This window comes from Chiloscyllium plagiosum, chromosome 31 (genome assembly GCF_004010195.1).
Source record: "Chiloscyllium plagiosum isolate BGI_BamShark_2017 chromosome 31, ASM401019v2, whole genome shotgun sequence".
Classification (NCBI taxonomy): Eukaryota; Metazoa; Chordata; class Chondrichthyes; order Orectolobiformes; family Hemiscylliidae; genus Chiloscyllium; species Chiloscyllium plagiosum.
In genome coordinates this window covers 30,156,412-30,171,105 of record NC_057740.1, presented here as the reverse complement: position 1 = coordinate 30,171,105, position 14,694 = coordinate 30,156,412, and the positions used below count along the sequence as shown (strand labels likewise).

General features: G+C 40.7%; 1 protein-coding gene across 1 annotated transcript in view; it reads left to right on the top strand.

The window, feature by feature from the left end:
- Positions 1-14,694, top strand: part of hcn2b (hyperpolarization activated cyclic nucleotide-gated potassium channel 2b) — a 124,764-nt gene that overhangs the window by 12,489 nt on the left and 97,581 nt on the right. The gene's annotated exons all lie outside the window — the stretch shown is intronic.

Here is a 14,694-nt window from a genome sequence, read left to right as displayed (position 1 = left end):
GTGTTCAATAGTCACAGCAACTTTAGTGTAGCGGTGAGAAGGTCTTGTCTGTAATGAAACGTGACAGGACATTTTGTTAGCCAATAGCAACCAGAGATGAGTGCAAGCCTGTGGTGTGAACCCATTCACAGCATTAGTGATCAGTAACTGTAAATATTTGGTGTTTATGAATTAATCAGAATTGAATTTTCAATATATTTCTCTAATTATAAAATCCTGGTGCTGTTGGGACAATACAATCATTTTATCTAAGTCATGGGATGAGGGCATCACTGATAGGACAGCATTTATTGCTCATTCCTAATTTGTCCAGAGGGTAGTTAAGAGTCAACCACATTGCTGTGGGTCTGGAGTCACATGTAGGCCAGACCAAGTAAGGATGGCAGTTTCCTACGCTGAAGGACATTACTGAACCAGATGGGCTTTCCTGACAATTGACAATGGTGTCATGGTTATCATTTCACTCTTAATTCCATACTTTTATTGAAATCTGCTGTAGTGAGATTCAAACCTAAGTCCCCAGAACTTTATCTGAGTCTCTAGATTAACAATCCAGCAACAATACAACTGGATCATCGACTCCTCTCTAATGTTAATACCTTTAATATCTAGAAGAACTAAGGAATATGGAGAGTGTGGGAAAAGAGTATTGTAACAGAAGATCAGCTAACTGAATGGGGGAGGAATGATGAGGGGCCAAATGAATTACTCCTCTTTTATTCCTTAAGGTTCCCTGGCTTTTGTTGAGGGATAGCAACTGTAGAAAAGAAATTTGGAATTAATAGAGTTATGATGTTCAGTAAATGGATGCTTCTAAATTGAATGTAATCAAATTGAGATTAAACCGTTATTGCATGACATGGAAGAGATAACACAAAGCTCAAAACTGGCAGTAAAGAAAGAACTGGCATACGTGTTTCTGTGACCTTGGGATGTTGCAAAGTGGGTTATGGCCAAAGAAATGTTTTTGTGTTGTAATGTAGAGAAACACAGCAGCCAATCGGCACAAAGCAAGGTCCCATAGGTATGAATGAGATAATGGCCATATTTTCAGTTTTAGTAGGGTTAATGAATGGATAGCTATTTGAAAGGATAAAAATAGAAGCAATTCCTTTTTGAATAGTGACAGAAGGTGACAGGATTTTCAATGTTAGAAAGATTCTGTGGGCCTTTAGAAAGGGTTACTGGGACTCAGATGCAAAAGTGATTTTTTTGCCAGCAGAGGGAAGGGAATGAGCTATGATTTCTTCAGGCCACATCTGACCTCATAGAGGCCATTTGAACTTAGGTCTGTTTGAACTCTGAACTAATTTCTTTTGGCTATACTAACGGTGCTGCAATGTGGGAGGCACAAATTATGGAGTATCTGAAGACATTCTTGAATGTCTATATAAGTATCATGGTCTGAAAGTTTTTGAATACCCTGATCATTACGTGTGAAAATAATAATTGAGCAAAGCTGTTCAGTGACAGTCCTTTAGTTTTGAAAAAGTCTGCTGGTCTGCTTTAATTGACAGACCACCTGGTGTAGATTAGAACAAAACATGTTCTATAATTTCAAAGGGATGAATCTTTTGTCTGTTCCCATGGTGAGTTTAGGGATTGGGATTTTATCAGGTGGAAGGGTAACAGGTGAGATGTCCAAATCTTCATCCACTGAGCCTAATTATGTCCTCAACATGAATGTCCATGGATTGCCTTTCTGGCCCTCCCCTTAATTGAGTGCCTGAGTAATATGAAATAAGCTGGGCTTTCATGAAAAGAGGTGATAGAGAGGTCAAGGCCCACATTAACTCCACTGAATTGCATGCAGTAGAATTCTTTATTGACATTACATAAGTACAGTTACTTTGTCAGTGTGAATTCCTATCTAACTTTCAAATACTACAGGTATCTCTTCTTAGTTCACTTCAACAGTTTAAAGTGGCTTTTAAAGGAATATCTGACTTTGATACAGATTATATATTAATGACATGATATTTAAAAGCTTTGAATAAGTTTCATGAATCATTTTCACTATAAAACATGTGTGTGAGAGCTGTTTGAGTATTATCCTTTTCATCTCCACATGAGTCCCCTTGACTGCTCATTGTGAATTTTAGGTGTGTGATTATGGTGATGATATGAGGAGTGATGAAGTTCTGAATGTTTTAAATATCAATCCTGAAGAAGGCTCACAGGACTCAATGTTGACTGTGCTTTCATATGACACAGATGCTGCCAGACCTGCTGTGTTTCTCCAGCAATTTCTGTTTTTTTCTTTGTTTAATGCCTCATCCAAAAATTAACTTCTTGAAAATGGTACCTTTTCCAATCAGGCTGTCCAGTCAGATGCATTGAACAGTGTGAAGTTCCTGTACTTGCATAATTGACACAAAGCATACTGGTGAAAGAAAGCTAAGTCAAGCCATTTCAAATCATTGTATCCTTTTAGCAGCATGTTAAGTACTAATTTCTGCCAGTCAACCTCTCCGGGACTGAACATTAACTGTTGCACATGTGAAGTCACATTATTTCCAGTTTTAGTTATCGCAGATCTAAAAACAAATAAATGTAAAAGTTGTATTTTTCACTTTGTGAATCTTGTTTCTCTGTTATTCCAATTTTTAAAAATGTATCTTTTTTTCCATCTGACATCGAAATCATCCACTCTAATTTACACATAGTTTTTTAATCCTTGTTGCACATTTTATCAATCCAGCAACTTAATTGGCTAAGGAGATACATAATGGTTTGCATTATTCATTCTGATCCTAGGTTTCCTGTAGAGGGTACCATGCTATTTTAATTTAAGACCTTGAGCATGCTGCTGCTCAGAATATCACCAGCATTAAACAAAGCTAATTGATACACAATTTTGAGCTGAAAGGCAATCTTTAAAGGTTAGATGTTTATATTCAGTTTTATTTCCTTAAGTATAGATATCTGTGAGAATGTGAAAAGGGCTAGGTTTTCACAATTAAGAGGTAACATAGCTTAAATGGCATTCTGATCTCGCTGTGAAATTTGAAATCCTGCGATTTAGTGTTTTGTTTTATGTTATTAGGTTCATAGCTTGCTGTTAGTTGCTGAATTGTTACTGCAAGAGCACTGGAAAGTTTTAAAGAGAAGAGACTAATTTAGTCTGTCGTTAGAGGTCAAATGCTGATGGGTGTAGCAGTGGAGACTAGAATCTTAAACCATGAATGCACAACTAAATATCATTCACATAAATACTGGACATTCCTGACCATTTTAAAAAAATATTCTTCTACGTTCAGAGATCGTATTAGGGTCGGCATATTAGTTCTGTTACAGTGGTGCACAATGTCAGAAATTGATATCTGAATTGATATTGTCCTACAGAAGAGGGATCTGAGGGAGGAAGAAAAATCAGTCTGGTGAGCACAGAGTAGGCTAGGACTGGGTGTTTATGCTTGGAGTTGAAATCTTGAATAGTATTTGAGGATAGTGATGAGTAGGAATACTGATCAGAAGTTACAGTCTTTATCTTTTTATGCTTTGAAAGTGCTTGGATCCAAGTGAGCCTATTCTATTGATGAAAAGGTTTCAAGCTGTTGAGTTTAGGGATGTGATCATGTAGAACTCAACAGGGTAGCCATCAGGTCGAAGATTTATCCTCGAGGTTAGTATGATAACAGACAAAAACTTCGCTAGTGAATTCTGCTAATCTTCTTCTATATCGTTCATATCAAGATATGTCCCTTGGCTATAATCTTCCAAGGATACTATACATTCTAGTTTTCAATAATAAATATTAATATCTCATCTAGACGGACATAGTCAATTAAAGTTAGATAGAATCCAGTACTGAATTTCTAAAAAGTTCTCTTTCTGCAAATGAACAGTATTCCAAAAGGAAAGCAACATCATTATTTCCCTGAAATATTGTGGCTCAATAAATAAAACATCATAATTCCTTGTCTGTCAAGAAATAAACAATAAAAATATGACACACAGAACAATAACACTACTGCAATATAAATCATTTGTCACTGTCATCTTCTTTCTTCCCACACTTAGTGACAGATAGACAAGGTACATGCTTTATTTCTGTGTGTAGTTTTTTTTATCTTCAGGAGCTTGAGCAGTGTCACTTTACATTAAGGATGGCTGACCAACTGGTTTACCTGCACCTACTGTCTGCCATAGGTATAATTGTAGGATTTACAGCTTGAAAATCAACCTGTTTGCACGTTATTCATCCATCGCCATTAAGTCCTGGAGTGGATCTCAGTCCCAGAGCTTCTGACTCAAAGGCAAGGATGCTACCCAATGCCACATGATCTACCAATTGAATCTACTCCAGATTAAATCAGGCACAACAGATGATTGTGAAATAAAAATCTATGTTTATCTTGCTGTCAAAGAAATGGAGATTTTATATTGTTTATTCAAATAAGTCTATATTCAATGAAATATTATTGTTCCATGCTAGAAGCTAGATAACTGGCATTTGTAACTGACAGCACCTTTTCAATAATGGATGTCTGATTTAATTTCATATATTTTTTCACTTCTTTTACCCAAGGACAAATAAGTGATACAGTATTTACATTAATTAGGAGCACGTAAAGGAACAACTGGAAGTTCATAGGGTATAGTTCATGTCCTTGGGATACACTAAAGGACCTTTCAGCCAGTGAATTACTTTTAATTTGGAATCACAGTTGTTGTGTAGCCAACTTACACACAGGAGAGAGCCTCAACTAGTCATGAGATGGACAATCAGTGAATCTATTTCTGATTCAGGGACAAATACTTACCAGGCAGCCAGGTAAATGGGTTTGGAATGTGCTGTCAAAGGTGCTGTGGAGAGTTACTGTAGTACACCTGGTACGTGGTTCAGACTGATGGAAGGAGGAATGTTTCTGGATGTATTGCTAATTTGACCCACTATTTTGACTTGTGTGGTGTTGAGCTGCATTCATCCAGACAAAAGTAGAGTATTCCATCAGATTCCGACTTGAGTCTAGTAGATGGTAGCCAGTCTTTGGGGAGTTAGGAGGTCAGTTACTCATAGCAGGGTTCCTAGCTTGTGACCCACTCTTCTGGCCACTGTATTTATATAGCAAACCCATATAACCCCCTGGATTTTGGTAGTAAAGTATTCAATGACATTATTGCCATTAAATGTCGAGAGGTGGTAATTGGATTGTCTCTTATTGGACATGGTCATTGCCTGGGATTTATGGGAAGCAAATGTTATTATATGGTATCAAGCATGAGTTTTGTAGGAGCTGCATTCATCCAGGCAAATGAAGAATATTCCATCATACTCCTGATCTGTGCCTTGTAGATTTTGGACAGGCTTTGAGGAGCCTCTGCCCTGCTCATATCCACAATATTATGTGGCTATTCCAGTTCAGTTTCTGGTCAATAATAACCAGCAGTATGCTGATAGTGGGCAATTCAGGGATGGTAATGCCATTGACTGTCAAGGGTCAATGTTTATAACTTCTGTTGTTGGAAATAGTCATTGCCTAGTATTTGTGTGGTTTAACTGTTACCTGTTTAGTTAACATCTAGCTTGTTTGGTGAGTTTGAAAATGTGTTGCTGGAAAAGCGCAGCAGGTCAGGCAGCATCCAAGGAACAGGAGAATCGACGTTTCGGGCATAAGCCCTTCTTCGGACTTATGCCCGAAACGTCGATTCTCCTGTTCCTTGGATGCTGCCTGACCTGCTGCGCTTTTCCAGCAACACATTTTCAGCTCTGATCTCCAGCATCTGCAGTACCCACTTTCTCCTGTTTGGTGAGTTGGTAAGATAGAAAGCTGAATATATAAAATCATGAGGGGCATAGATAGGGTAAATAGATATGGTCTTTTCCCTCAGTTGGAGGACTTCAGAACTAGAGAACATAGGTTTAGGGTGAGAAGGGAAAGATTTAAAAGGGACCTAAGGGACAACTTTTTCGCAGAGGGTGGTGCGAGTATGGAATGAGCTTCCAGAGGAAGTGGTGGAGGCCGGTACAATTACAAGATTTAAAATGCATCTGGATGGGTACATGAATAGGAAGGGTTTGGAGTGATAAGGGCTGAAAATGTGTTGCTGGAAAAGCGCAGCAGGTCAGGCAGCATCCAAGGAACAGGAGAATCAACGTTTCGGGCATAAGCCCTTCTTCATTCCTGAAGAAGGGCTTATGCCCGAAACGTCGATTTTCCTGTTCCTTGGATGCTGCCTGACCTGCTGCGCTTTTCCAGCAACACATTTTCAGCTCTGATCTCCAGCATCTGCAGTCCTCACTTTCTCCTTGGAGTGATAAGGGCCAAGTGCTGGCAAATGGACTAGATTTATTTAAGATTTCTAGTTGGCATGTACAAGTTGGACTGAAGGGTCTATTTCTGTGCTGTACACTTCTATAACTTTATTAATGGATCAAAAATAACCCCTAGCATGTTTTCAGTGGGGAATTTTGTAATGGTATTGCCACTGAATGCCAAAGGGGGGGTGGTTAGATTCTCCCCTGTTGGTGATGGCTGTTCCCTGACACTTGCATAATATGAATGTTAATTAACAGCCCAAGCCTGGATATGACCCAGGTCTTGCTTCATAAGGGTGTGGCAGTAGTAGAGGCATGAATGATGTTGAACATTATGCAATTGTCAGTGAACGTTACCCTTTGTGACTTAATGAAAAGTAATTGTTAAGGCAGCTGAAGGTGGTTGAGGAACCTGCGTTCTTTTGGCACAGTGGTAATGTCCCTACAGCCTGGGTCAGAAGATCTAGGTTCTTAACCCACTTGCTCCACAGGTGTGTGATAACACCTCTGAACAGGTTCATTAAGAATAGCTAACATGAGGAATTGCTGCATTGATGGCCTGGGCTGAGATGACTGACATCCAGCAACCATTTACCTTGCTGATGGGTATGACTCCAATCAAGAGAGCTTTTCCTTTGATTCCCAATTGACTCCAGTTGCTAGGGCTCCTTTATGCGAGACTGTCAAATTCTGCTTTGATATCAAGCACAATCACCCATGCCTCAACTCTGTTTTGACCATCTCTGTACCAAGGCTGTAATGAGGTCAGGAACCAATTTGGGTTGATGGATCCAAAATTATGCAGCATTCGGGTTGCTCCTTTGCTGATTCTTCTGGGTAGCACAGTCAGCAATCCCTTCACTTACTTTGCTACTGATTGAAAATTGTCTGATAGGGCTGTGAATGAACAAGCTTTTTGTTCACTCTGCTCTCGGCAATGTTTCACATTGCTGGTTTAATGCATGTATTGTAGCTGTACTGGAATAGCTTGGCTGGGGTGGGGGTTGCTGTGGTACTGTTTTAATGCAGGTGTGCAAGTCTTCAGTACTGTTGTCAGAGCATTCTCCAGGTCCATAGCTTTTGCAATATCCAGTGCATCCAACCATTTCTTGAAATCAAGTGGAGTGAATCAAATTGGCTGAAATCTGGCATCTGTGATGCTGGGGACCTCAGAAGCAGGCCAAGATGGATCATTCACTCAGCACTTCTAGCTGCCATTCAATGCAAATGCTTTACCCTTGCCTATGCACTCATGCGCTAGGCCCCACCGTTATTAAGGATGGAAGTATTTGTGGAACCTATACTTCCATTAGTTTTTTAATTGCTCACCACCAAACATAATTGGATATAGCGGGACTGCAGATCTTTGATCTGGTCTGTTGGTTGTCTGTCAGCCCTGTCAATTGCATGTTATTTCCACAAATAACCCTGTGTTGTAGCTTAACCAGATTGAAACCTGGTGCTGCTCTTGGCATGCACTCTTTGTTGAACAAAGATTGATGTCTCAACTTGATTTGGATGTGAACATAAGAGGTATTATTACATAAGAGGTACAGGAGGTACATAGGAGGTTTGCAGATTACACCAAAATTGCAGGTATAGTGAACAAGGAAGAACGTCACTTCAGAGTACAACAGGATCTTGATCAGATGGGCCAATGGGCTGAGGAGTGGCACATGGAGTTTAATTTAGATAAATGTGAGGTGCTGCATTTTGGAAAGGCAAATCAGAGCAGGAATTATACACTTAATGGTAAGGTTCTGGGGAGTGTTGGTGAACAAAGAGACCTTGGAGTGCAGGTTCATAGTTCCTTGAAAGTTGAGTCTCAGGTAGATAGGATAGTGAAGAAGGCATTTGATATGCTTTCCTTTATTGGACCGAGCATTGAGTGTAGGGGTTGTGAGGTCATGTTGTGGCTGTACAAGGCATTGGTTAGGCTACGTTTGGAATATTGTTCGCAGTTCTGGTCTCCCTCCTATCGGAAGGATGTTGTGAAACTTGAAAGGGTTCAGAAAAGATTTACAAGAATGTTGCCAGGGTTGGATGATTTGAGCTATAGGGAGACGTTGAATAGGCCGGGGCTGTTTTTCTTGGAGTGTCGGAGGTTGAGGGGTGACCTTATAGAGGTTTATAAGATCATGAGAGGCATGGTCTTTTAATAGACAATGTCTTTTCCCTGGGGTGTGGGAGTCCAGAACTAGAGGGCATAGGTTTAGGGTGAGAGGGAAAAATTTAAAAGGGACCTAAGGGGCAACTTATTCTCACAGAGGGTGGTACATGTATGGAATAAGCTGTTAGAGGAAGTGGTGGAGGCTGGTACAATTACAACATTTAAAAGACATCTGGATGGGTATATAATAGGAAGGGTTTAGAGGGATATGGGCCAAGTACTGGCAAATGAGACGAGATTAAGTTAGAATATTGGTCGGCATGGACGTGTTGGACCAAAGTGTTTCTGTGCTGTACATCTCTATGACTCCATGACTTAACTTGATGATAATTCTGAAGTGGTGGATATGCTGAGCCATGCAATTACAGATTGTGGTATAATATAATTCTGCTGTTAATGGCCTGTAGCACCTCATGGATGCACAATTTGAGTTCTCAGATATACTTGACGTCTGCTCCATTTAATGCATTGGTAGTACCATACATGTTGGAGGGTATCCTCAATGTGAGCAGTATGTAAACCAATAGATTTCATTATGGTCCTCATCTTTTGCCATTCTGTACTATGTTCTTTATTTACCAGGACTTTGCTGCCGTAAATCCTGCCATCAAAGCCCAATGTGGTTGGCGTTCACCCAGGTGGGCTGTGGGCCTGTGGCTGCAATCCCACTAAGGGGCCTCCACTGAGGTATGTCAGATAACAGGCTGCACCTCCATGTCGTCAGTCCAGTTGGATCAGTCTGTAGCTTCAGCAGTGCCACCAATACAAGTGACTAGTAAGCACGGGAAAAGAGAGGGCATCTCCATATCAAGGTTTTCTTGTAGGCAAGTACCAAAAAAATAAATTTGCTGCTGAACCCCAGTAATAGGCTGCCCAAATCACAATGACTTCTTTTTTATATTTTCTCTTCAGCAACATTGCGGTCGATGGAGTGGACTTTGTTCCAATGCCCTTCCGATCCAAATATTTTGGGGCATGAAGCCTGAGGAAACCTTACCCCAGCAAATCACAGGGAGGTGACTTTTCCATGTGACTGATGAGCACTCCTAGTGGTGGAGATGGGGTGCAGCAGGCTCTTTGGCCAGCAAACCTAGAAGATTGCCTTCAAATGGTGTTTTTAACTATTCTTTGGAATCCCATTTCTATTCAATGTGCTACCAAGCCACCACTGTTGTCCCTGCTGTGACTATGATCTTTGGCATGAACACAATGGGCTTCCCTCTTGCACTTTTCATTCCCATGTTCCTGCCCTTCATGCCTCCAGAACCCTATTCAAATCCCAGCCATTAACTCCATTTTGCTTCCCTGTTGAACAAAAATGTTTTGGAGTCAGATTTATTTGTATGTTGCTGAGCAGAACATTTGTGAGATATCCAGATATTAAAAATAGTGTCAGCCGTATGGAACAAGGTCAGACTCCGATAGCCAGGCCCACTTCATGGAAATTGATGTCTATTCAGAAACCATGAAAAGTGACATTGGCAACTATCCTCCTGTAGCAATGCAGACTAAGCAAGATAAAAATGCTGTTATATAAAACACAACTGAGTAAAACAGTATTGAAAAAGGGAGAAAGAACGAACAAATGAATGAATACCTGAACCGCAAACAAAATCAGTGTGGGAAGATTGGATTTTTTTCTTTCATGGCATGTGGGCATTGTAAATGAGGCCAGCATTTTTTCCCTATCTTTAATTGCTCTTGAATTGTGTTGACTGTTTTAACATTTTGGAGAGCAGTTAAGAGTCACCCACGTTGCCATGGACTCTGGATACATGTCTAAGCCAGGCTAGCTAAAGATTGCAGATTTCCTTCTATATAAAAAAAATTGTGAACCAGATAAGTTTTTTCAAACAGTCAATGATAATTTCAAGGTCGCCATTGTAGTGACTAACTTTATAATTCCAGGTGTTATGTTATAATACATTATAAAGTATAAAGGATTGAGAATAAGATTCTCTAGAAAAAGGGGGTGAAAGTAATCTAAGTTTGCAATGTCAGTACGCTCATGTCAACCTGGCAACTAATTTTTCACATCACTTTTTAAGTTTGCATTGAATTTGAAAACATAACAAGGATTTTAACTTTTAAACCAAGTCAGAGTAACAATGAGAATAGGAAATGAGTCTGCCAAAGAAAAGGTTTGCACAGACATTCTGTCGAGGATTCTGGGTAATCCAAGATGGAGGACAGGAAAAATTTCTGGCTGTAACAGCTGCTCCTTTTTTGAGGTATTTTAGGTGCTGAAGGTGATTTCTTTGAATTCCAGGAGCAGCAAATATTGTTTCATATGCTGTTGGATTGTTTTGGAACTTTGGGAAAAAAAGTCAAAACAACAACAGGTGAGAGGGAGAGAGCGAGAGAGAGAGAGAGACTGCATTTGTTGTTTGAATTCGTGTATCATTGGACATCGGAGTGCATCTGGGAAAATTAACAAACAGTGAAATTCACAACTGATCTTGGAGGAACTGTTGGGTAAAGTTCACACCACATAATCAGATAACTTCAATGTTGTTTTAAGTGTGTCCTACAGATAATCTGCAGTAGTGAGTAAAGTGGGTTCTTTCTTGATTATGTTTTTGGAGATAAGTCTTTTGATTAAACTTAAAATATAAGCCAATATAACTTAAAATATAATTTAACCTGGGGCAGTGTTTGTAGAGGAATAAGACGGTGTTAATTTCTGGATCTATAGATTGTGAAGAAGCAAAAATGGCTCTTGTCAGATGTGGGAGTTTAAAGAGGGTTTAAAGGTTACTGTGGATTATATCTGCCATAAATGCTATTGGCTGCGAATCTTATCAGATTGAATGGATCAGTTGGAGAGACAGTTAGAAGCAATGAGGAATGTGCAACAGCAACAGTATGTGATGGATGGCAGTTATAGAAGGGGGGAAAGTCTCAGTTACAGTCTCATAGATGGGTTAACTCCAGGAAAGGTAAGAGAGGTAAGCACCCAGGGCAGGAGTCTTTTGTGGATATACCCATTTCAAAAAGGTATGCTGTTTTGGAAAATGTAGAGGGGGATGGATTCTCAGGGAAACATAGCATGAACAGCCATGTTTCTGGTATTGGGACTGGCTCTAATGTAACGAGGGGTATGTCGGATTCCAAGAGATCAACTGTCTTAGGGGATTCTCTAGTCCAAGGTACAAACAGACGTTTCTGTGGCCAACAGCAATAAAGCAGAATGGTGTGTTGCTTCCCTGGTGCCAGGATCAAGGATGTCTCAGAGAGGGTGCAGAATGTTCTCATGGGGAAGAGGGGCCAGCAAGAGGTCATTGTCCACATTGGAACCAATGACACGGAAAGAGTAAAAGGTTGAGATTCTGAGGGGAGATTACAGAGAGTTAGGCAGAAATTTAAAAAGGAGGTCCTTGAGAGTAGTAATATCTGGAATACTCCCAGTGCTACGAGCTAGTGAGGGCAGGAATAGGAGGATAGAGCAGATGAATGCGTGACAATGGTGTATGGGAGAAGGATTCACATTTTTGGATCATTGGAATCTCTTTTGGGGTAGAAGTGACCTGTACAAGAAGGATGGATTGCACCTAAATTGGAAGGGGACTAATATACTGGTAGGGAAATTTGCTAGAGCTGCTCCGGAGGATTTAAACTAGTAAGGAGGGGGGAGTGGGACCCAGGGAGATAGTGAGGAAGGAGATCAATCTGAGACTGGTACAGATGAGAACAAAAGCAAGTCAAACAGTCAGGCCAGGCAGGGACAAGGGAGGACTAATAAATTAAACTGCATTTATTTCAATGCAAGGGGCCTAACAGGGAAGGAAGATGAACTCAGGGCATGGTTAGGAACATGGGACTGGGATATCATAGCAATTACAGAAACATCGCTCAGCATTGGGCAAGACTGGTAGCTTAATGTTCCAGGATACAAATGCTACATGAAAGATAGAAAGGGAGGCAAGAGAGAAGGGGGGAGGGGCGGCATTTTTGATAAGGGATAGCATCACAACTGCGCTGAGGGAGGGTATTCCCAGAAATACAAGCAGGGAAGTTATTTGGGTGGAATTAAGAAATAAGAACGGGATGATCACCTTATTGGGATTGTAATATAGATCCCCTAATAGTCAGAGGGAAATTGAGAAATAAACTTGTAAGGAGATGGCAGCTATCTGTAAGAATAATAGGGTGGTTATGGTAGGGGATTTTAACTCTCCAAACATTGATTGGGACTGCCATAGTGTTAAGGGTTTAGATGGAGAGGAATTTGTTAAGTGTGTACAAGACAATTTTCTGATTCAATATGTGGATGTACCTGCTAGACAAGGTGCAAAACTTGACCTACTCTTGGGAAATAAGGCAGGGCAGGTGACTGAGGTGTCAGTGGGGGAGCACTTTGGAGCCAGTGACCACAATTCTATTAGATATAAAATACTGATGGAAAAGGATAGACCAGATCTAAAAGTTGAAGTTCTAAATTAGAGAAAGGCCAATTTTAAGTTGAAGTTCTAAATTAGAGAAAGGCCAATTTTGATGGTATTAGGAAAGAATTTTCAAAAGCTGATTGGGGGCAGCTCTTCCAGCACCACTGATCCAGAATGGGGGCATATGTTCACAGGTAAAGGGACAGCTGGAAAATGGGAAGCCTTCAGAAATGAGATAACAAGAATCCAGAGAAATTATATTCCTGTTAGGGTGAAAGGAAAGGCTGGTAGGTATAGGGAATGCTGGATGACTAAAGAAATTGAGGGTTTGGTTAAGAAAATGAAGGGAGCATATGTAAGATATAGACAGGATAGATCAAGTGAATCCTTAGGAGAGTATAAAGGAAGTGGGTGTATACATAAGAGGCAAATCAGGATGGCAAAAAGGGGATATGAGATAGTTTTGGCAAATAGAGTTCATGAGAATCCAAAGGGTTTTTACAAATACCTTAAGGACAAAAAGATAACTAGGGAGAGAATAGGGCCCCTCAAAGGTCAACAAGGCAGCCTTTGTGTGGAGCCGCAGAAAATGGGGAGATACTAAATGAGTGTTTTGCATCAGTATTTACTGTGGAAAAGGATATGGAAGATATAGACTGTAGGGAAATCGATGGTGACATCTTGCAAAATGTCCATATTACAGAGGAGGAAATGCTCGGTCTTGAAACGGGTAAATGTGAATAAATCCCCAGGACCTGATCAGATGTACCCGAGAAATCTGTGGGAAGCTAGAGAAGTGATTGCTGGGCCTCTTGCTGAGATCATTGTATCATTGATAGTCACAGGTGAGGTGCCGGAAGACTGGAGGTTGGCTAACATGGTGCCACTGTTTAAGAAGGGTGGTAAGGACAAGCCAGGGAACTATAGACCAGTGAGCCTGACGCCGGTGATGGGCAAGATGTTGGAGGGAATCCTGAGGGACAGGATGTGCATGTATTTGGAAGGGCAAGGACTGATTAGGGATAGTCACTATGGCTTTGTGTGTGGGAAATCATGTCTCACAAACTTGGTTGAGTTTTTTGAGGAAGTAACAAAGAGGATTGATGAGGGCAGAGTGGTAGATGTGATCTATGTGGACTTCAGTAAGGCGTTCGACAAGGTTCCCCATGGGAGACTGATTAGGAAGGTTAGATCTCGTGGAATACAGGGAGAAGTAGTCATTTGGATACAGAACTGGCTCAAAGGTAGAAGACGGAGGGTGGTGGTGGAGGGCTGTTTTTCAGACTGGAGGCCTGTGACCAGTGGAGTGCCACAAAGATCGGTGCTGGTTGCTCTACTTTTTGCCATTTACATAAATGATTTGGATGCGAGCATAATAGGTACAGTTAGCAGATGTAACCAAAATTGGAGGTGTAGTGGACAGTGAAGAGGATTACCTCAGATTACAACAGGTTCTTAACCAGATGGGCTAATGGGCTGAGAAGTGGCAGATGGAGTTTAATTCAGATATATGCGAGGTGCTGCATTTTGGGAAAGCAAATCTTAGCAGGTCTTATACATTAATGGTAAGGTCCTAGGGAGTGTTGCTGAACAAAGAGACCTTGGAGTGCAGGTTCATAGCTCCTTGAAAGTGAGTCACACGTAGATAGGATAGTGAAGAAGGCATTTGGTATGCTTTCCTTTATTGGTCAGAGTATTGAATACAGGAGTTGGGAGGTCATGTTGCAGCTGCACGGGACATTGGCTAGGCCACTGTTGGAATATTGCGTGCAATTCTGGTCTCCTTCCTATCGCAAAGATGTTGTGAAACTTGAAAGGGTTCAGAAAAGATTTACAAGGATGTTGCCAGGGTTGGAGGATTTGAGCTATAGGGAGAG